Source organism: Protopterus annectens, chromosome 5.part0, assembly GCF_019279795.1.
Source record: "Protopterus annectens isolate FY-2018-M chromosome 5.part0, PAN1.0, whole genome shotgun sequence".
Classification (NCBI taxonomy): domain Eukaryota; kingdom Metazoa; phylum Chordata; order Ceratodontiformes; family Protopteridae; genus Protopterus; species Protopterus annectens.
The window spans coordinates 1263161619-1263185040 of NC_056735.1; positions in this window are offsets into that span (position 1 = coordinate 1263161619).

Here is a 23422-nt window from a genome sequence, read left to right on the forward strand (position 1 = left end):
GCAAGCATTCCTATGCTCAACAAGACATCACTACAGAATACCTTTTCCCACTTTATGCATTGCATACACTTTTAATTAATACAAAACAGGCTCTACATACACTAACATACTGAGTGTTCTACATACCTTGTTAGCATTCCGAATCTTCGTAAATATCTCTCTTACACCTTTACTGTTTAAACGGTTCTATGGTATGAGCATACGGTTTGAATGTATGGCAAGTCATCCTTATATACGTCGATACCTGTAACATGTGGTTTCCTGCCGCCATTTGGCGTTCCTGAGTAAATTATTACAAGCACATCAGCTGTGCAGCTACTCTATTCGCCAACTACGCTGCAACAGTGGGGTATAATTTAATTCTCCACTTGGGCATTGCCCTTTTGCCCTACCTTCGGGGAGATGGCCTGTATGTGTTTTGTTGTGAGGAATCGCAACTGATATTTGTAGGGACACGGATATTTTGAATTCATGTCCCACGTGGATTGTGTGTAATGGCTAGAGTATGTGGTTGTACATGTGAGTGTACCTTTCATCTCAATCGTCTGATAAGGGACTATTGCAAACAAATCCTGTAACATCGCCGTCTATTCCATTATACAACAGCTACGATTTCTCATGGCGCCTTTACAAATGTGCCTCTCACAAGGTATGTTAACGGTTTTGCAGATGTAATTGAGTGAGAGGATATTTGTGATGTTATTACAGTCTGTATTGCAATTGTTTCGGGTGTAGGGGAGATGTAGGTGGGTGTACATAGCATATACAGGTTTGTGGGGACTGCATTCCTACATATTCCATATATGTGTGAGCTCCTTCCCTAATTGAAGACCTATCACTTAGTAGACTGAACTATGGTTGTTACAGGCTTATACATTGAGCCATTGTTAATTGGTTTCTATATAGTATGCAGGTGAGGTTGATACCTCCATACCCCTGGAAATACAGCGATATGTAAAGGAATGTTACTAAATGACAGCTGTCTCGTGTATTTCTGTCACAGATATTTGCACTCATTGCAGTTGTGTTGGTGACTGAGCCTCTATGGCATGGGTTGCCACCTTTTCAAATGGCCATAGTGGGACATTTGCAGGACACACATCGGTGTTTACAGGCCAACACATACCCATGGTCAGTACACAGGATAGAACATACTTTTATCCTGAATACATACTTATTCTTGTAGCACTTTAGCTACTAATCATGTTTCATGTAACGTTTATGTTTTGTAGATACAGGCATAACTATTTAATGCAACTGTTACATGATATTTGGGACATAATTATGTCCTACAATCTCGGACATTTACCCTTTTTAATATTTTTTGTCAGGACACAACTGACCAGGGAGGGGCTGTCCCTCTTAAAGTGGGACAGGTGGTACCGTCTGCCTACGGCCAACTGTGACCACATCTACTGTACTGCTCTACCTCCGAGTTAGCACTAACAGACACATGATGCAAACACACACACACACACACACACACACACACACACACACACACACACACACACACACACACACACACATTACAGTCCCACGGAAATGCACACGGCGCCCTCAACACACACATACACAGACTACAGCAATCACAAACACAGTTGAACACAGTACCTACGTGGACCGCAACACCGGCAGCGATAACTAAATGTCCCTTAATATCGTGATAATATTACATGCGGTTCCAGTATTCCGGTACTGTGTCCTTTCGGTCTTTAAGCTTCGTGATTACGCGTGTCGGTATGTGACACATTCCATAGTTGGCAGTATCCTATTTATTTCTACCTCCATGGTTGTGTACATGTCGTTGACCTATCTATATATATACATATATATATATATATATATATATATATATATATATATATATATATATATATATATATATATATATATATATATATATATATATATATATATGAGAGAGAGTGAGAGGGAGAATACACCTTTCATTGTGTACATGTTGGTGTATACTGCTTCCTGGACTCCGCACATTTGTGTTTGAACCTGTCACATTACACACCTGTCGTTGGTACATCTTGGGTAGCTTAGTGTTAGGTGATTGTGTACATGAATGTGTGTCCTACTCCTGGCAGTGGTTGTTTTACCCTTCAGAGCAGGCACTATTAGTACAGGGGTGAACAATGCTAGTTTCACCTGTTCTGGACATCATTGACCGTGATCTGCGCGATATTCAGAGAAGCTTAGCCCTGTTTCACGCATATCCATATGGTCATGTTTAAATGACGCTTAACAGCACTTGGTAACGCATATTCCCACTAACATGTGCTAAACCTGATCTGATGACCTGCATCCATCATCCATTATTTGTCCCTTCAGGATTACGTAACGCCCCTTGTAGGACATGGTACCGGGAACATGCACGATTGTCAGTGCATTTACCACTTAGGCATCTGGGATTTGTACACGTGTTATGGCATTTAGTATGTGGACTGTGCTACGACTGTTACTCCATACTGCAATCAAATGGGTAACTCAGTTAGTTTACATATGGATGGGACCTATTAATGGTATGTCCAAGTGATGTTTAATGAATGCTCCCCAGCTTTGGGAATGTATGTCACAGTGAGCCACACATTATAATGTGCTACACCTTCACACAACCACAGGTGGAACATGCTGGGGTGACAGATACCTGTCATGGGTACACCCCATGCTTTGCCACTACATCCATGATTACATTGTATGGATCCCCTCATTTACACACCAGGGAATCCATGCAGAGTGTGTGGGGAACAGTGATTACACAAATAGATCCCGCAATTGGCTCTGCTCCACTGAGGGTCAGTTGGTTACTCAATGTGGTGGCGACAGCAGACACTGTTTGCCTCGATTGATGAATGGTCTCTGACAATTGGGCGTGTACCTACCGATGTACCTAGGAACCTATACATACAGTACCAACATATGCTGATAGGTGTGTGTACTGTTCAGGTGTTGACATTCCTTGTTCCAATAGCTGTTGTGTGTGCAATGGTTGAGGGCTGCCTATGTAGGATTCACAGAGTAGGCCACCTTTACATTACAATTTACAGGTGGTCGTGTGTGTGTGCCATCTATTTTACTGTGTGTGCAGGTGGAGAGGTGTGTCAGTCCATAGGGGCCTACACTGTCAGAGTTTGTGCTATACGTTCCCTCTTTGCCAAGGCATAGGCATATTGGGCATGCCTCCATCTGCCTACTGGGGCTGGCACAGGGTGTTCATGGTCTGAATCCCTCTGTGCCTGTGATGGCCTTGGCAATTATGGTGGGCTGTGAGGGCCTTCACCATTATGTCCCTGCTGCAGCTGTTTCTGCAGGATCATATTATGTAGCATGGCACATACTATGAAGATGTGGGCACACGTGCCTGGAGAGTACTGCAAGGCTCCACCAGATATGTCCAAGCAATGGAACCGTGATTTCAGCATCCCAAACTCATGCTCTATGATGATTCTGGTTTGTGCGTGTGCCTCATTATGGCATTCTTGCATGGGTGTGTGTGCATTTCTGATGGGAGTCATCATCCACGGCTCCAGTGCATAGCCAGCATCCCCCACATGGTGGCCATGTGGGATGTCCCCCCTCACAAATACCTTATACAGCTGTGAGGCATGCCAGATGTGGGAGTCATGGTAGCTTCCAGGGCTGCTAGCACACACATCCATGATAATGCCCTGGGCATTGCACACAACCTGGTAGTTGATGGAGTGGTATCCCTTGCGGTTTATGTAGCGCCTACCATGCTCACCGGGTGGTGACTTGATATGTATGTGCGTGCAGTCTATCGCATCCAGTACCTCCGGGTAGTGTGCCACATGGTGGAAGAGATGCATATTGCTGGCCAACTCCTCCTGAGTTCGGGGGAAGTATACATGCTCATTGGCATGTGGTAACATGGCATCCAGGAACTGGTGTAGTACCCTGGATGCTGATGCCTGTGAGATCCCCATTATATCTCCAGTTGGCCTTTGAAAGGTACCTGTGGCTAGTATTCGCAAGCTTACACATACCTTCATGTCCACTGGGATGGGTTCCCCTCTGTTGTTTCTGGATCCCAGGTGTGGCCAGCACAGCTCAACTATTTGCTGTAAGATGTCTCTGTCCACCCTGTAACGCTCTATCTCCAGATCATGTAGCCCCTGGTAGGTTACCTTTGGTCTGAACACTCTTCTCCTCCTCTGGGCCCTGCGGTGGTTGTCAGCATCATCCTCCACAACACCTTTAGTCACTAACACATGGTGATGAATCACAGCTATGGCAGCTCCCAACATGTACATTGTAAAAGTTCCCCATATGTTTACACCTATGATGCAGTGTTTGAGAATACACAGGTGTGTGTGAGGTGCTTTCACATTTTATACTATTGTGCTGTGAACACTGATGATGTCATAGGTTGTGTATATACGATCGTAGCTACAGGGTATCTTATGTGTTTTACAACAGGAACTACTACTGTGGTGCCTTTGGTGTTGAATTACAATTGGCTGCCGTGGATTACCTCTTGCCCTTCCCTTTACTTTTCTTCATGTTTCACCTCCCATTTTCTGGCATGCATCCAGAAGACTGCTTTCATTTGTACTTTCCTAAACCTGGCTTATCTTGCATAATGTGTTCTATGGCCGGTCTACTGCAGGTTTGCTTTGCTCTGCTATGACAGTTCTCTTTTCTTTGCAATCCGACACCTCCCCTGTCCTGTTTTGCAGGTTTCTGCGAGCAGACTTGTCAGCTGCCGTCGATTGCCCGCTGTGAGTTAATAGGTGTTAATTGCTCAGTTGTACTCCAATTACCCTACTGCGGCATTTCCTTATTTTCTTCCCCTGACCTTCCTGTTTGAGCTATGGTGCGCGGCGCATGCATCTGCTTACCAGGTTTTGGGCACGTTTTCATCCCCGTACACATGCTCTTTCAGGCACCATATGTGCTCTCAGCTAAACGATGCTATACCTACCTCCCCACCCACGTCCTGCATCTTTGCTTAACAACGGCCAGGCCAGATTTGCATTGCTCCAATGTGCTTACAGCTACGGTGGCACACCCCACTGCTGATGTCATATATACCTCTAAACCACTCCTCGGTGTTGTAGCTTTGCGCCGTATGGTACATCCTTAGTCTGGTGGGACATTTGTGATGCACTATCACCTGCCTCAGACTACTAATTCCTAGTTACTGCACTGAACACTGTCTCAGGCCCTTAGCAATCCTTGCAGCTTGGTTGAGGTGTACCATGCATACCATAGCGTATTATGGTGAAATCATGATTTGTATTACATTGAGATTTTATAACATTTGTATATATTTTCTTTGTGTTCCCATTTGCGCACACATGCCCTGCGGTTGTACTTTGCATTACTGTGGACATGACATTAAATGTTATTTTTTAGGTGTTGTGCATCTTTTCTTATTCCATTGGCTGTATATTTAGCCATTGGCATATGTTAACTTTGTAATGCATGAGTCTGGTCCGCTTTCACAGCTCCAATGTTCTGTTTGGAAAAATGTAAACCGTGTTTTTTGGTTTACATTTCTGTGGGCTTACACTATGCCTGCACCACTTCATGAATCGCTATGTACCTTCATTTGCATGGTGCGGCACTGCGCATGGGGTGATTAGCATACCTAAGCCGAGGGCTGCACAGATTTGGCATATGCCGGTAGTGCACATGGAATTGGATCGTACCTGAATCGCTCGGCGGCCATATTTGGTGTTATACCGCCTACGCTACGCCTGTACCGGGCACAAGCTTCATGAATCCTGGGATTGCCTTTCCAGTCAATAAACAGTGCATTCAGATCCCCTACATTCATAGCAATATCATGTTCCAAACAACCATTCACAGAAGTTTTCCAATTCAGTTTTAGATAAGGATGAAGCTGTGCAGAAGAACATGACAGCCCACATCATTCTATGTTCACAATTGTTTACACCAATAATCTCTGAATCCATACTAGAAGACTTTGTAGTAGATATGAAGGAAGAGTTAACATAAATAGAAACTCCATCCCTTCTCTTCTTCAATCTATAATGACATTAAAGCCAAGTTTCGGTAATAAGTATAATATCAAAACTTTGTCCCGTTACTAGCTTTCAAATCCTTAAACTTTTTATTCATACTCTTGGAGTTACATAACAAGCTTTTGCTGTTACTGTAGCCACTAATTCCACCTTCTTTTACATCATGTTTCTACCTAAACAAGGATATACCAGCTTGATTAACTTAGAACTTATCATCTTATTTCCAAAATGACTGAGTCACAATGGATTCAGACAAAAGAGACCTATGTTGCATGATAAACCTTCCCATACTGTAACATTGTAGCAAATTTTGATTGCAGCTAATTTTCCAAAAGATGTCCTTCTACCCATACTTGTAAAATTTCTAGCAACTTTAAACATGCTACAGAGGTAGCATGGGACATGGGACAAATCACAAAAAATATACTTAAAATTATGAAATCCACTATAATTTTGGCCATTTCAAAGACTTGTTCATTATTTCTTTCTACATTATTGATCCTACCAACATTTCTTTTTCTTTCCTACAAACAAATGATCATATGCGATCCTAATATATCTAATACTAGGTCTACACAATGCAGAAGCAGTAATCCTTCCTCTGTTAAACTGAGACAATTAACTATTCAGATCCTGAAGTAGTGAATCACCAATAATGATTTCCTCTTTAACAGCTGTTATATTATTTATCTTTGCTATTACCTAGCACTGATGAAGCATAGGATCCAGAGCAGCCATGGTTGCTAATACCATCTTTAGTGAACATTAGAACCCTAAGGGGTGTTCTCTTTTTTTTTAACCTTCTCCTAGCAATCAGTGTCAACCTCTACTATTTCACTATCACAATATATTTTTTTACCATGTTAATTATTTTATCTAAGCATGTTTACATTAGATTTCCTATAATCTAAATTCTTAGCAACTTCAGTAAAAGTCTCAGTTAAAGGGTTTGCATTCAAAACTGCATCTATCACTCTTTGGACAACTATTTGCACCACTGAATTTATGGCCATATTAGGTGCCACAATGTTTGTCTGACCACTAACCTCACAGTAGAATGAACAGGTAGACTCGGAACTACACCTGCTATTTGGAGAAGTCATTATCAGTAACAATCAGAATGAAACTGATCTACTTCAACTAAATATCTAGTTAGACCTTGGTAACAGGTGTCACTTGGACCTACCTTTGCCACAAGATGACAATTACATCATCAGTGAGGGTAGTACTGAATGCACAAACTATCATCAACATATATGAGTATGTTTAAGTATCTAGTAAAGCTTACTGACACAAAATTTGTTTGTCCAATATCCCCTACTATCAAGTCTTTCCTCCCTGCCCAATAAGTCCAACTGTCCTTCCGTTTGAGGGCTGAGCTTTAGCATTTTGTTCTTCTCCCAGCTGCTGCATGTTTGAGTGATGGGAGTGCTGTGGTCATCTGTGGGCTTGGGATTTTTTTGTGGCCCTATACTTGCCCAGCACCAAGCTATGGCTGGCTGGGCATGAGTAAACTATGGCATGTAACTCCCCTCTGGTCTTAAGGGGCATGTGATATGTTGTCTATCTTGCCTACCAGCCTGACATCTATTTCTGTCTGAAAAGAGACAGTAGCATACATCCAAACTCCCAGTATAGAAACACCTTGTCCTTTCTGCTAGTTCCGTCGGGTAGATGCATCCTCCCTCCCAGTGTAGAATCAACTTGTCCTTCCTGCTAGTTCTATCAGGTACATACATCCTCCCTCCCAGTATAGAAACACCTTGTCCTTCCTGCTAGTTCCATCAGGTACATACATCCTCCCTCCCAGTATAGAAACACTTTGTCCTTCCTGCTAGTTCCATCAGGTACATACATCCTCCCTCCCAGTATAGAAAGATCTTCTCCTTCCTGCTAGTTCCATCAGGTACATACATCCTCCCCAGTATAAAAACACCTTGTCCTTCCTGATAGTTCCGTCAGGTAGCTGAGTCACTAATAGAATTTGCATTGTCTGGGTTGTAGTCAGGAATTTATCCCACACTGCCACCAGAGTAGCTTAATGATGCTGACACAATTGCTGGGCCAAACTATGCCACATGTAAGGGCACTTACTATTTTATGAATATTCTGCTTACTTATATTAAGTCACATATATATCTGTTAATTTTTATTAATCACTGGGTTAATATGTTATATTAATTTTCTAATTCTTTGGGTCTTACTCACTATCTCCAATGTCTTTCTCTCATTTGTCTTAATATTCCTCTCCATTTCTATTAAATCAGGGGGGGTCCCCTTAGATCAGTCTCTTCTTGCTTGAGAATGTACTGTTTTCCCTCAGTTTCTGCTCTTCCCCTACTTCATCAGTGCTAACTGCAATTTGTAGACATCTCATACAGAAGGTTCCAAAATTTTATTTTATGGCACATCCTGTATGCAAGGCACATGTGTCATCTGTTGAACCATTTCCTGGGGATTAATTATCTCATTGTGTTATGATGTTATAACATTGCTTGTATCAAGCGTCTCCACACCAATTCATTCTCTTCTTAGTTGATCTATCATTTCAATTTCTATTTGTTGCATTTCTGTCATAAGAAATATTTTGCATCCCAGTTCAATCCAGTTTTGTTTTTTTATTCTTTCCTTTGTAAAAGTACCACATCTGGATGTGTTTGTACATACCTTCAAATATCTTTGTAACTGCAACAGTCATAATTGTTAATACAGCTTTCTTTTCTGCAAAAATATTGTACCATATCAAATCTCTTTTTCTTTCCTAGTCCACATTTCCTTTTCTGCATGTTTAATAATCCCTGTTTTCTTTTCTTTTTCTTGTAGCTCTTCCATAATTGCATTTTTCCATACTATTTCATTTATCTCTATCTAAGCATTGTTTTGATCTTATTAAATCTATTAAAGACCTGATTGATCTGATTTGTTATACTTAAGATTGTATTATCTATAACCTTTACCAGTTTTTCTGATGCTGTTGCTAAATACCTTATTTGGGGAAATTGAGGATTTGTTATATAAAAATAAACAATACCTATGATCTTTTTTATCATCAACAGTCCATTTTATTCTTTCTATGCCTCTTGCTTGGCCTTAAGTTTTTTTTTGCCTTTTGTGGACTTCAGCTTCATTTTGCGACAGGGTCGCCACTTACAATATAAACTAGCTGTGTGATTCAGATGTTGTTATGCTCTAAGGATTCTACACTTTCTTTTTTCCACTTCTTGCACAAGTGCATGCAGATGCAGATTGCTATTTGACATTGTGTTAGTCAAGGAGTTTGCATAACAACATTTGTATCTGAGCACAAGACTTTTTGTTAGTATGTTTTTGGTACCATGGCATCTTGAACCAAAGGACAATGATTACCTTTGTGGTTGTATACACCGATCTTCAGTCATATGATCTCAGTATGCAGGAAATGAGAAGTGCACTTTGTGTATTTTTTGTTTACTTAAGACGTTCACACATTGGCCTCAAGTGACTGTAATATGTGGCATGTAGCACAGCAGATTACTGCAGAGTGTAAATTTCCAAGGATGAAAATTAACACTTTCAAGTCAGTGGTAATGGCTTACTTCTGGAAATGGGTAGACTGTTTTAAGCAAATGAGGGTGCAGAAGCTACCCTGAGTGTAAAATTATATGCATCTTGTCATCTTGTTAATGACTGAGCTTAGAAGGGAATAAGATACTGTTAGAAAAATATGTATTAATGTGTGTATTAGTAATATGCTTAGTGCATTCAGAGCCTAAAAGAGTTAACACATTTATTCTATTTCATACTGCATAAATCTGTACAAACTGCAGTTGCATTCTGACCTTGTATTGTCAGCTAAATCTTGCTTGTGCCTTGGAAATTTACTGAGAAGCAGATGATTTCTGCTTGTGTTAGGAAAATAATGAATAGAACAATACTGCTTATATGAAACTCAGACAAGAAGTTCTGCTGTGCCATGAGAACATACACAGCTGTAGAAGTAATAGATAATTAGGACAAAGCCTGCTTGAAAATATGAACTGCAATCAAAATTTGCTTGTATCTGTATTAGAAAAGAACCTTGAAAAGTAACAGTGTACAACAGACGCTTGTAAATGGATTAATAGTCACCAAAGCCAGGTTGTTTTTCTAAAAAGTTTTTCACAAATCTAGTCATGTCAGCAGAAAATCTGAAGTAACACCTGCTGTAGTACAATGCTTAAAGTTGTGTTTGATTACGTCAGCTTAGAAGGCCATGTCTTGTAAAACAGTATAAGAATGAACTTACTTCCTGTTAGTAGTTAGACAAATCCTTGTATTCGCATGTTTTTGTCTCCTTGCTACAAGCAAATTAAAGTGCCTTAACCGAACCTTATGTGTATTGGTCTTTGAAGTTTTTTCCTTTGACAGATTGGTCCTTCAGACCGGAAACCTTCACTTCGCCTCGGATCAGACAGGCCAGGTGGCTTGAAACCGTACGGGGAAGAAACCACATCGGTTCTTCTTATTTGAAAAGTCCTCCGACTGAATTGTCGTACAAAAGAGGCCAGCCACTTTCTGATCTGCGACTGAAGGACGGGTTTAATCGAACCAGGTGATCAATCACGAAGGCTCAGGTAAGGTGAATCTACCTTCTTTTTCTGTTTTAGATCAGAGACTAGATTTGTATTTGTTCTGTTGGAGACTTTGTCTATAAGTCAGGGACAGAAAGATTACTATCTTGTCATAGATCAGGGAAACAGAGCAGGTAGGCAGTCATTCTGAAGAGACTATAAAATATCTGTGGTACCATGTAAAAATAAGGTGTTACGTAACAATTAAAAGGGTAGAATAAAATGGGTAATAATTGTGCAAAAAGGTCCCAAAATTCACCGTTAACCGAAGACGCGAAATACGTGCAGTCACAGCGTGCTGATAATATTAAATATTACTCAAAATAGGTTAATAAATATGAATTTGACGGTAAACTAGAGAAATCCTTGCTTGTCAAACTTGTCAAACAGCTTAAAACCGATTCTAAAGGTCAGGTAAAGAAGCAACGTCAATTAGGAATTCCTCAGGCACACAGGTGGATTGAGGAAGTAAACCGAAGGGAACAAAAGAGTAATAATTCAAAAGCAATGTTTTTAGATAAAGAGGACAATAACTTAGTAATAGCGTCAGCCCCTCCGCCTCCTTTATCAGAATATGAGGCAAGTGAACAAGTTAGTCCACCCCTGCGATATCCTGCTATCACTATAAGTAGAGACACTACCAAAGCAACACCGTTTGTTAGAGATCCCGTCGAGACCAGGTCTCAAACATGGGCAGGAAACTCAAAAGGGGACATTGAGTTATATCAAATGGGTAGAAATTCATGATATATGAGTGAAGAAGAAATATGCCCACTAATAGAAGTGCCTAATCCTCAGGCAGGGCAAGAAGGTCAGGACCCAAATATTTTAGTGTACAGACCCTGGACTCCAGAAGACATCCGGAAAGCCAATGAGGGAATTCCCCATCCTAAAGTTAATTTTAGAAAATTCTTAGAAGATTTTCAAGGAATGAGGCTGAGTTATAATTTAAATGGAGAAGAGGTAGAAAAAGTAGTCAGACAAATTGTGGGACCGGATTGGCACATGATTAGTGGCGACTGGAATCCCCGTGATATTGCGCTCAGGCCCTTCCCACATAGTAGCGTAGAGTTAGACAACAGAGTGAAAGGTTTTACAGACAGAATCTCTGAGAAATGGAAGCCTAGGGCAGACTGGACTTGCATTAATCAATGCATCCAACAAGAAGGTGAGACTGTTGACAGATATTATGCCAGACAGTTAGAATGTTTTAATAACCACTGTGGAATGCAGGTTCCTGAAGACCAGACACATGATTCCCCATATGAGCAGTAGTTAAAGAATGCATTTTTGAAAGGCAGTATTGCACCCATAAGCAGTTTTATTACAAAACACATGGTAGATCATCGTTCAAGTAGATTACTGTCATTGCTTGAGTATGCTAGACATGCTGAAAGGCATTTTAATAGCAAATAGAAAAAGAAAGCCCAAGTATTTTCTGTAGAAGACGGAGCAGAAGTTTATGTAGTACAGTCCGCGAAAAAGGGCAAGAGAAATGCCCAGGGAAACAAACAATCTGATCAACGATCAGAGGATTTTGAAGGGCAAAAGAAAAGGGGTGAATGTTTTAAATGCAGTAAGAAAGGACACTTGGCAAGGGATTGCAAGAAAAGCAAGAAGGCAACCATGGAAGATAAAGAGGGTGAGGACTAACTATATGGTAGTCAGGAATCACTAGAAGGGGATAGCAGAGAAAGGACAGATGAGTATGTGATAGAGGGAATAGAGAATTTGACAGAAGACATAGAGGAAGTGCAAGAAGTCACGGATAGTGAAGAAAATGAAATATTGGATTTGGCTTTATTGAGCTTAGAGCTCTATTTAGCAGACACAAAACCAGAAGTCACACTCCTAGTAGAAGGGAGGGAAGTCACATTTTTGTGTGACTCAGGGGCCTCACGGACCCTGATACATCCCTCCAAACTGCCAGAGAACTCAGAGTCAACTGATTACATATTAGTGAAAGCAGCTAATGGACAGCTGTATTGGGAGCCCCTCTCCCATAATATTGTGATAACTGATCCTGTTTCAGGATTAACCTAGAAAAGCAAAATTGTTGTTTCTGCAAAATGCCCAGTAAACCTCTTGGGCAGAGACCTTATGCAGCTATTTGGTATAGCAGTAGTTCCAGCCATGCAGGGTATGGAAGCACAGTGGCAAATTGATACCTTTGCAGTGCAACCGGAGGGTAAAACATATTATTGGTACAGCCAGGACTTGGTTACGACTGGTCCAGGGGCAGTGACCGAAGAGTTGATGAATGTGGTCATCAGCAAGCTCCCCTCCCTTGACATTGATAAACAGCATTTGTTGCACTGTACTCTGTATTATTGTAACACACCAGGACCTGATAAGGAATATGAGCAAGAATTGTTTAGAAACCGTGCAAACAGATTGGTATTACGTAATCTGTACTGGGACACAGAAGGGAACAGTGTAGCCAGCTGTTCATTGCTCCAGGAGTTCTTTGCACTTTATAAATCTAATTGATTACCACATGTTAGCTTAACTAAGGACAAAAATGTGAAATGGGTAGACTAAGGAGAAAAAGTCACGAGACGGGAGAAACAGACAGAGCTAGAACTATCAGAACAGGGAATAAAAATGCAGAAGTTGAATTGGACAACTCAGACCTGCCCAGCTGTACACTTGCAGTCTAGCAAGGACAGCTGATTAGCACTCCTATTGAAGGAGGAAGAGAATGCCTTACAGAATATACCAGAAACTCTCTGGTCAACAGGAAAATCAGATGTAGGACTTATTCGTACAGCAGGACCAGTTACTATTACGCCAAAGTCAGCATTTAGACCACAAAAAAGACAGTATCCCTTAAGGAAAGATGCAGAGGTAGGAATCAAACCTATTATAGCAGCTTTGGTTAAGGAAGGGGTGCTGGTGGAATCTCCTAATTCACCATGTAACACACCCTTAGTTCCTGTTAAGAAAGCAAATGGGGAGTGGCGTATGGTCCAAGATTTACAAGCTGTAAATGATGTGGTAATACCAAGGGCACCTACGGTGCCAGACCCACACACCCTATTGAATTATTTAAAACCTCAACAGAAATATTTTTCTGTGGTAGATATCAGCAATGCATTCTTCTCGATACTGATATACCCTGACAGCCAGTATTGGTTTGCATTCACATTTCAGGGGAAAAGGTACACGTATACGTGACTATCACAGGGGTATTGTGAAAGTCCAACAATATTCTCACAAGAAATGGCAAGCAACTTGGTGGGATTTACCCCACCAAGAGGTAGTCAGATTTTGCTTTATGTTGATGATATCCTGCTGGCAGCCCCCACCCAGCAAGATTGTAAAGAAGATACCATAGCGCTATTACAATTTTTAGCCACTGAAGGACATAAAGTAAACAAAAATAAACTGCAGCTTTGGAAAAAACAAGTTAAATACCTAGGATATGTAATATCCAAGGAGGGTAGGACATTAGATGAGGACAGAAAAATATTGATTTTGCAAGCACCAAAACCCACTATCAAGAAGGAAATGATGTCCTTCCTGGGTACGACTAATTTTTGTCAGAGGTGGATTCCAAACTATGCCTTGGAATCTGCACCACTGACTAACCTGATTTATAAAAAGCCTACGGCAGCACAAGATTTGTTACAATGGACACCCGAAGCAGAATCTGCTTTCTGCAAACTGAAACAGTTAATAGCGTCCTCATTAGTTTTGGGATTACCAAACTATCATAAACGTTTTATCCAAACTGTAGATTGTAAGCAATGTTATATGACATCAGTGTTAACACAGCAGCATGGAGACAAGCAATGCCCTATTGCTTATTATTCTTCACAACTGGACCCAGTGGCACAGTCTTTACCTCACTGTGTACAAACAGTAGTTGCAGCTGCAATGGCAATACAGGCTTCGGCCTCAGTAGTGTTGTTCCACCCTCTCACATTGAGAGTGCCTCATGCAGTCGCGATTATTTTACTGCAAGAGAAGGTAGCATATCTTTCCCCTGCTAGGCATCTTTCCTGTATGACTATATTGTTGAGCCAACCTCACATGATAATTGAACGTTGTACAACTTTGAACCCTTCTACCTTGCTCCCAACCCCTGCAGATGGCACACCACACAGCTGCCTGCAGGTGATTGAGCAAAAGACACTACCTAGGAAAGATCTTACGGATGTTCCCTTGGATGATGCCGAGGTGACATATTACGTGGATGGCTCATGCAAAAGGGGTCCTTCAGGACAGAACCTAGTAGGATATGCAGTAGTTTCTGACACAGACATTATAGAAGAGAAATCTTTACCACACAGTTTATCCGCACAGGCAGCAGAATTGATTGCCTTGACATGGGCATGTACCTTAGCAAAGGATAAATGTGTAAACATTTTTACTGACAGCCAGTATGCTTTTTCTACTGTACATGTTTTTGCACAACAGTGGAAAAATTGAGGAATGATAACATCTACTGGCAAACTGATTAATCATGCACAGTTTATTTTAGATCTTTTAGAATCTATTCAGTTACCTCAGAAAGTAGCTATTTGTAAATGCACAGCTCATACCAAGCAACAGGACAGGATTTCAAAAAGTAATGCGAGAGCTGATACAGCTGCAAAGCAGGCAGCTTCAGAAGCCTTTCTTTTGAATGAGGAATTACAACCCTCTGAGATTTTAGACTTAGAAATGTTAAAAACAATGCAGACACTTACTATGAAAATTGAAAAGCAAAGATGGGTAAAACGAGGAGCAATTCTTCAAAAGGGGCTGTACATCTCTAAAGAAAGGAAACCAATATTGCCATCTAATTTGTTTAGATATGCAGCTTTGTTGAGCCATGGGCAGAGCCATGTCTCAACAGGGGGGATGGTACAGCTGGTGAACCGAGTGTTCACGACATATGGCTTCTCAAATTACTCTAAAAAATTCTGAGCGGTATGCCACGTTTGTAATAAACATTATGAACAAGGGGCATTAAAGCCCAAGCAAGGGAGTTTCCCTACACCACCGTATCCGTTTCATACTATCTGTATGAATTTCATAGAGTTGAATAAATGTGAAAATAAAAAGTATTGTCTTGCCATTGTAGATATGTTTTCCAGATGGGTGGAAGCCTTTCCGACTAAAAATCCAGATGCTACAACAGTGGCCAAAGTCCTTGTAAAAGAAATCATCCCTAGATTCGGCATTCAGGAAAGGATCTACAGTGACAATGGCACGCACTTCGTGAATCAGACCATACAACAGCTAAGTAGATTTTTCGGTATTTCTTTAGAGAATCATTGTGCGTATCACCTGCAATCAGCAGGGCTAGTAGAGAGGCATAATGGGATTTTAAAGAGTAAGCTAAGAAAGTTAATATCAGAAACAGAGAGAAACTGGGTGTACTGTCTGCCCCTGGCACTGCTGAGCATGAGAACTGCTCCAAATGCAAAATGATTGACTCCATTTGAGAAGCTCTTTGGAAGGGCTTACTATAAACCTCAGTGGAAATCTCTCATGCCCGCAGACCAGGAAGCTGATAGTACATTAGCAGAGTATATGTGTAAGTTATTAAATTCTAAACATTTGCTGCAGTTAAATTCTGTTTCAGATAAAGAGTGAACCAGACCGTCAGAAGTGGCAGTGCCCCCTGGAGCATGGATCTGGCTGAAGGTAGTCAAGAGAAAGAATTGGACATCTCCAAAGTGGGAAGGTCCATATCAAGTGCTTTTGTCAACACCCACTGCAGTCAAGATATTGGAACATGCCTCTTGGATCCACTTGACACACTGTAAACTAGTTAAAAACTTTGAACTGAACAAAAATCTTGTTACATGCCAAGAGTAAAAATGATAGAGTCCAGAAGAAACAGGAATGCAGAACAACCCTTTCCTCAGAAGTATTGCATAATCATCCTGTTAACTGTATTTGTGACAATAATCTTTTTGCTGTGGCCTTTCCTTTTCCCAGCCACACAGACTGAGCTGAATAAACGCAAAGCGTTACTCATAAACTGGCATCCAAACTTTAACACTTACCAGGCAATTAAATATGTGTATGCTGAGACTTTCAATGTTTCGAATTGCTGGATTTGCACAGCTTTGCCGACAGCATACAAGGGGTTATTAATGACAACGGTCCCCCTAGGGGTCAATGAGATCTGGGAAAACTTGATTTATGATACCTCAACCATTACAGCACAAGATAAAATATCATTGCACTTGTCTGTTCCACAAAAGGGAACTGTGTATTTTTACAAAAATGATACTGTTCAGGTGGGTTGGAGCAAATGCAATGTGACTGTTCCTTATAGATGTTATACTAAAGGAAACAAAGTAGATCTTTATTGTAATACAAATGCATAAAACACTTGATGAAGTAAAACATAATTCTGTTCTTTATAAACAGCTGTCTATAATTGATAGAAAAATGTTTAATGCAGGGAGAGTGTATATTCGTAGTAGGGTTACTACTAAAGTAGAGGACTGTTATTTTGTGTGTGGCAGAAAGGCATACAAATGGTTACCTGAGAATTGGTCCGGCAGTTATTTTTTAGATTACCTGGTTCCAGCCATACGACACACTGCAGTTTTGCCTCATGGGAAAATTCGAAATGTCTGAGAAGTCGTCAAGAAACCTGTAAATCCAGTGGGACAAATCGATGCACGTTGGAAAGACCATCACTCTCTAGGTAAAGGACTGACAGACATGGACTTGAGTGATAGCGTTATATCATGGGCAGGCATATTACCAGCATATGGGCAGTGAAATCGATTTGGGAGCTGAGAAAACTGTCAAAATTTCTTGAAGTAATGAGCAATGAGACTTTTTCTGCTCTTGAATTGGTGACTGATGAACTGAATGCTATGAGAACTGTAGTGCTCCAAAACCGCATGGCTCTCGATTTCCCCCTAGCAACGAGAAGTGGTACATGCGCTTTAATCCAAGAAGAATGCTGTTCATATATTCCTGACCATAAACATGCGATAGACAATCATCTTGAGGTAATTCAGCAAGTGTCGGCCATGACCACACCAGGCCCAAACCCACTGATGGACTTTTTCCAGAAATGGTTTTGGGGGTGGGGTACCATCCTAATGAATATCCTGATTTCCATTTGTGTAGGTATGTTCCTATTGGGAGTATGTGTTTGTTGTGGTATCCCCTGCATGAAAACACTGATTAAAGACCTTATAGACATGTTGGTTTCTGAAATCTTAAATCAAAGTACTGAGTTTGAAGAACTGTTAAAAGACTGAAAATGCTTTCATAAGTTTAAACTGAATGACTCTCTTAACTGCAAATCCTGAGTGGAAAAGGTTAGGAGAAGAAAACACACTGTTTATGCTTATTTTGAAAGTAGAATAAAAGTATTAATAGGGGGAAATGTTAGAAAAATATGTATTAATGTGTGTATTAGTAATATGCTTAGTGCATTCAGAGCCTAAAAGAGTTAACACATTTATTCTATTTCATACTGCATAAATCTGTACAAACTGCAGTTGCTTTCTGACCTTGCATTGTCAGCTAAATCTTGCTTGTGCCTTGGAAATTTACTGAGAAGCAGATGATTTCTGCTTGCGTTAGGAAAATAATGAATAGAACAATACTGCTTATATGAAACTCAGTCAAGAAGTTCCGCTGGGCCATGAGAACATGCACAGCTGTAGAAGTAATAGATAATTAGGACAAAGTCTGCTTGAAAATATGAACTGCGATCAGCATTTGCTTGTATCTGTATTAGAAAAGTACCTTGAAAAGTAACAGTGTACAATAGACGCTTGTAAACGGATTAATAGTCACCAAGGCCAGGTTGTTTTTCTAACAAGTTTCTCACAAATCTAGTCATGTCAGCAGAAAATCTGAAGTAACACCTGCTGTAGTACAATGTTTAAAGTTGTGTTTGATTACATCAGCTTAGAAGGCCATGTCTTGTAAAACAGTATAAGAATGAACTTACTTCCTGTTAGTAGTTAGACAAATCCTTGTATTTGCATGTGTTTGTCTCCTTGCTGCAAGCAAATTAAAGTGCCTTAACTGAACCTTACATGTATTGGTCTTTGAAGTTTTTCCTTTGACAGATACTGTGTAACAGATGGGTGCAGTGAGTCAATACTGCAGATGTTAGAGTGGTTTGTGCTGGGGAAATGAGAGATGGTTCACATGAGATCTTAGCTTAACTGTCTGTCTGTGTCCCCATTTTCAGATATCATCGTATGATTGTGACATATGGTGGGAAAGAGGTTTCTTCACAGGCTTTCTGTGTTAATGGTCTATGTAGAGTGATAATCTTAATAGTCTGGGAAGATCTCTTCTCTTCTCTTCCTAGTTATAAGGAGTCAATTCAGATGAACTAGACACTTGGAAAGGATGCTGCTTATATGCTTCCCACTGAGAGTAAGTCCTGGAAAAAACTCAACATAAACTGGAGCATTATATCTCTCAGCTTAACTGACAATGACTACAGAGCACTTCTAGTGAAACTCTTAGGTCAAAGTGGATTATTACTCTGCCAGAAAAAAGTAAGACAACATGTAACCTCTAAAAAACATTTGACTCCAACTGTAACTGCACTTTCATAAAAAATAATTTTATCCAATGGAATACTTGGAATTGATTTTTTTTGAATGTCTAGAAATCACATGAGATGAGACGTGTGCTGTTGTTGGGGATAGGTTATCTCTATGAAATAAAGAGTTCACTTCATAGGAGTTTTATTGTATGCATTGATAGGGATGTCTGTTCTGCTCTCCTCACAGTGTGACTCTCCTAATGATTAATGGAGAAAAAAATGTACCCTTCAGCATAGTTTCTACATAAACAAGGAACATTTATTTTCTTCCTTAGAAATTGTTTGGGCCAACTGATTTGCTGTTATTTCCAGTTCTTCATATTTTCTCAGAAGATTACCAAAACATCATGAAAATAAACAAGAAAAAATCATAATGTGATTGTGCAATGGTAAAGACCATGATGAATTTATGACAACACAACCCTTTGTGGATTAAGTATGCATGAAAGTTGACACAGTGGGGTTATCCCAATGACAGTTCTGTATAATGAATCTTTATAGCTGTGTTAATGACAGAATGACAGTGACAGCAAACTTGGATGCTATTATTGATCATGTGACACATGGAAAGCAACAGGCAGGTGGTGTGTTCAGTGCTGTATGTGGTCATATTCACATCAAAGTCCCCATAGCTACTACTCAGGTACAGTGGGCAGCACATGCAAGGGCATCACAGCACCACTCATTTTATCCTATAAATGGTAACACATTTTGAAGAAAGAACAGGCAGAAATGGTGAATATCAAGCTCAGGAATGTACAGATGGGAAAAGGAAAGGAATGATGTTGTCAGCATGAAGAAGGGTATATTTTATGTATTTACTGGTGCTCTCATTTGCTTACAAGAAGAAGGGTATATGGGAACATAGGAAAGATATGTTATGAATGGGAAGAAGTGCAGAGGGAATTAAGAAGGGGCAGAAAAGCAAGCATAGAATGCAGACAAAGACTGTCAATGGAACTGGAAAAAAAAAACATGATATAGGGAAATTACTCAAAATTATGTCGAACGCAAAGATGATGGATAGGCATGGATAAAAAAGGTCTGCTAAACCTACTAAATGTGGGCATTTACGTACCTGTAGGGTTTGCTTATGACCCTCTATCAGTCCTTGTATGATCCTTTACATGGCTCACAATAACTGCCATCACCAGCTTAGTTGGCCATGCCCAAGTCATCCCTGTACTGCCCCCACCCATTCAACAACATCCTTGCCCTCTGGTAGAGGTATTATCAAGAGTGGATGTATAAGCCAGCCTCACCCCCCCCTTCCTGCACAGATTGGCTGTCCCATTCTCCCAGTTGTGCCATCAGGCACATGAACTACTAATCAAACTAAGGACAACTTTGTGGTAGTCAAGACTTTATACTTCAACTGTTCCCTGATGTAAGAGCAAAATACATCTTTGAAAATTCCACATTCAGTTCAGCAATAAAAAAGTTTGCAGCAGATTTCAAAAGTATCCTTTCTGTGGTAAGCAAAGATCCATGGGTCTATATTATATGCTCGAAAGTTTACAATATGACTCTCATATGATTGACACCATATGAGCGAAGTTTTGAAACTTTGAACAAATAATAAAAAATTTAAAAAAAAATAAAAATTTACCTAAACACTCTGGGCAAGGGGTCAAGCCCCCCCCGCACCCTCTACACCACCTGCTACTTAAATATACCAACTCCGAGATCGCACTACATTGAAGTAAAGGGAAATATTCCCTACGTCGATCTCCACTGAAATTTGTGAGCTTTCAAAAGTTCAGTCATATGGTGTTGACCATATGAGGCTCAAACTTTTGAATGTTCGCGATTTCTAATGGAACCTAAGATCCACCATATTACCATACAAGACTTGTACCCCAAATCCCTTTAGGTAATGTTAAAGCTCTGAATTCACTGCTGTTTAGGGAGATTCAGATTTCTGGTAGCAGGCTCAGTTAAACAGAGCATTTTCCTACAATATGACTGAAAAGATTCCATTCAAAATAAGCAGTTACTACTGGTCTTCCATATATCACTGAGTAATGCACAAGTGTTTGAAGGCTAAAAGGGGAGCAGAAAAAATACAAGGAACGACAGACCCGTTCGCCTAACAGCAGTAACAAGGAAAGTAATGGAAAAAGTCTTGGAGATAGGCTGGTTGCTTTCGCAGATGACAGCAGTCTTCAGTATAGAAACAGATATGGATTAATGGCCATAAGGCAGTGCCACTCAAAACTAATAAAAATGACCACTGATTAACAGAACTGGATAGTAAAGTACCATTAAATGTGGTCTTCAAACACTTCAAGAATACCTTTAATGCTGTCCCACACAGGCTACTGTAGGTGAAAACTGCAGGAATTATATGTAGGCTTAAAACTGAAAAAGTGGATTGTAGCATGATTAGATGATGTGGCACAGGGTTATCATTAGAGTACAGCATGATTAGATGAAGTGGCACAGGGCAATCACTAGAGTACAGTATGATTAGATGATGTGGTAAAGGGCTGTCACTAGGGTATAGCATGATTAGATGGGGTCTACTTTAATTAAATGAAAGCGCAATCCATCAAATACAAATTTGTCGACACGTGAACAGTGAAACATGGAAATTTTGAACACACTAAATAGCGAAATCGGAAATGTCAAATTGTCATAGTTGGCCCATCTGCGGTATAGCTCCATAAGGTAAGTGTGCGATAGTTACGGACCTTAGGGTTAGGGTGCGGGTTAAGGAAAGTGCATAGATAGGTAATGTATGTAAGGTTTAGTATAGGGTATTGTTAAGTGTATGTGTGTAGAATATTTACTTTGTGTGGGTATAGTTCTGTAGGGTAAGTGTGCAGTAGTTACGGACCTTAGGGTTAGGGAGGGGTTAAGGGTAGTGCATAGATAGTTGTGTATGTGGGGTTTATTGTAGGGTTACAAGTGGGGTTTTGGTGCTTTAATTTAGGGTTAGTAGTAGGGTTTTGGTTAGTGTATGTATGTGTTTTTTGTTGTTGTGTTTGCGTAGGTAGTATGTTACGGGCGGTGGGGTTGGCCAACTATTGCGGTTTTGATGTTTAAATTTTGCAGTTTTGCATGTTCAACGTTATTGCGTTTCACTGTTTATGTGTCGATGGATTCGTATTCGATGGATTGCGCTTTTGTTTAATTAAAGTAGACCCAATTAGATGATGTAGTACAGGGCTGTCACTAGGGTACAGCATGATTAGATGATTGGCACAGGGCAGTCACTAGAGTACAGCATGATTAGATGATGTGGCACAAAACAGTTGCTAGAGTACAGCATGATTAGATGATGTGAGACAGGGCAGTCGCTAAAGTACAGCATGATTAGATGATGTTGCACAGGGTTATCACTAGAGTACAGCATGCTTAGATGATATGGCACAGGACAGTCAGTAGAGTACACCATGATTAGATGATGTGGCACAGGGCTGTGGCTAGAGGTACCTTACCAGGAATAAGAAGAGTTATTAGTAGATTACTGAAAGTATTAATCAAGTTTCTGGGACCCTTCAATGGCTTATCTAAACATATGTATGAAAGAGAGAAACTGAATCAGTCTCCTTTTTGATAACACCACAACAGGTCCACTACTGTTACATTTGGATATAGCAATCACAGAACAGAGTAAGATCACCAACTAAATGTGAAGATATATTACCTTTTGAAATAAGGCTGTACTTAAAAAACAAATATAGCTCATTGATATGGCCAGAGTATAGTTGCACAATATGGTACCTTACAATGAAAAAAAAGATAAATTAAACTACAAGGTATACAGGGTAGGTTTACAAATGAGTCAGTGGCTATGATAATCTATTTTAGGTGGACAGGCTATGTTATCTGGACCTGTACTCTTTCCTTATAGAAAAAGACAAGGGGACCTTATACAAGTTTATAAAGCTTTTAAGGCTTGCTCTTCATTGGGGATTAATGACACTGTGAAAAGGCAGTACATCATAATCTGTTAAATTACTTTTTATATATAATATTAAATAAAATATACAATAAATATATTATATTATAATAAAATGGTTTTAAGGAAAAGTAACTAGTAATTGGAATTTGTTACCATATCATGTGAAGGACTGTGAAAATAAAATCATCTTTAAGGATAGTTTGGAAGATTTAAGACACAGGAAATGGTTCTTGTAGATTTAAGCCATTAGATAGTTCAGATGTATTTAATCTTGAATATGTTATCCAAATTATTTTAAGTGACCATGTGGATTTTATTGATCAAAAGTTATTTATTTATGCATTTTTAATGGGATATAATGGCAGGTGGA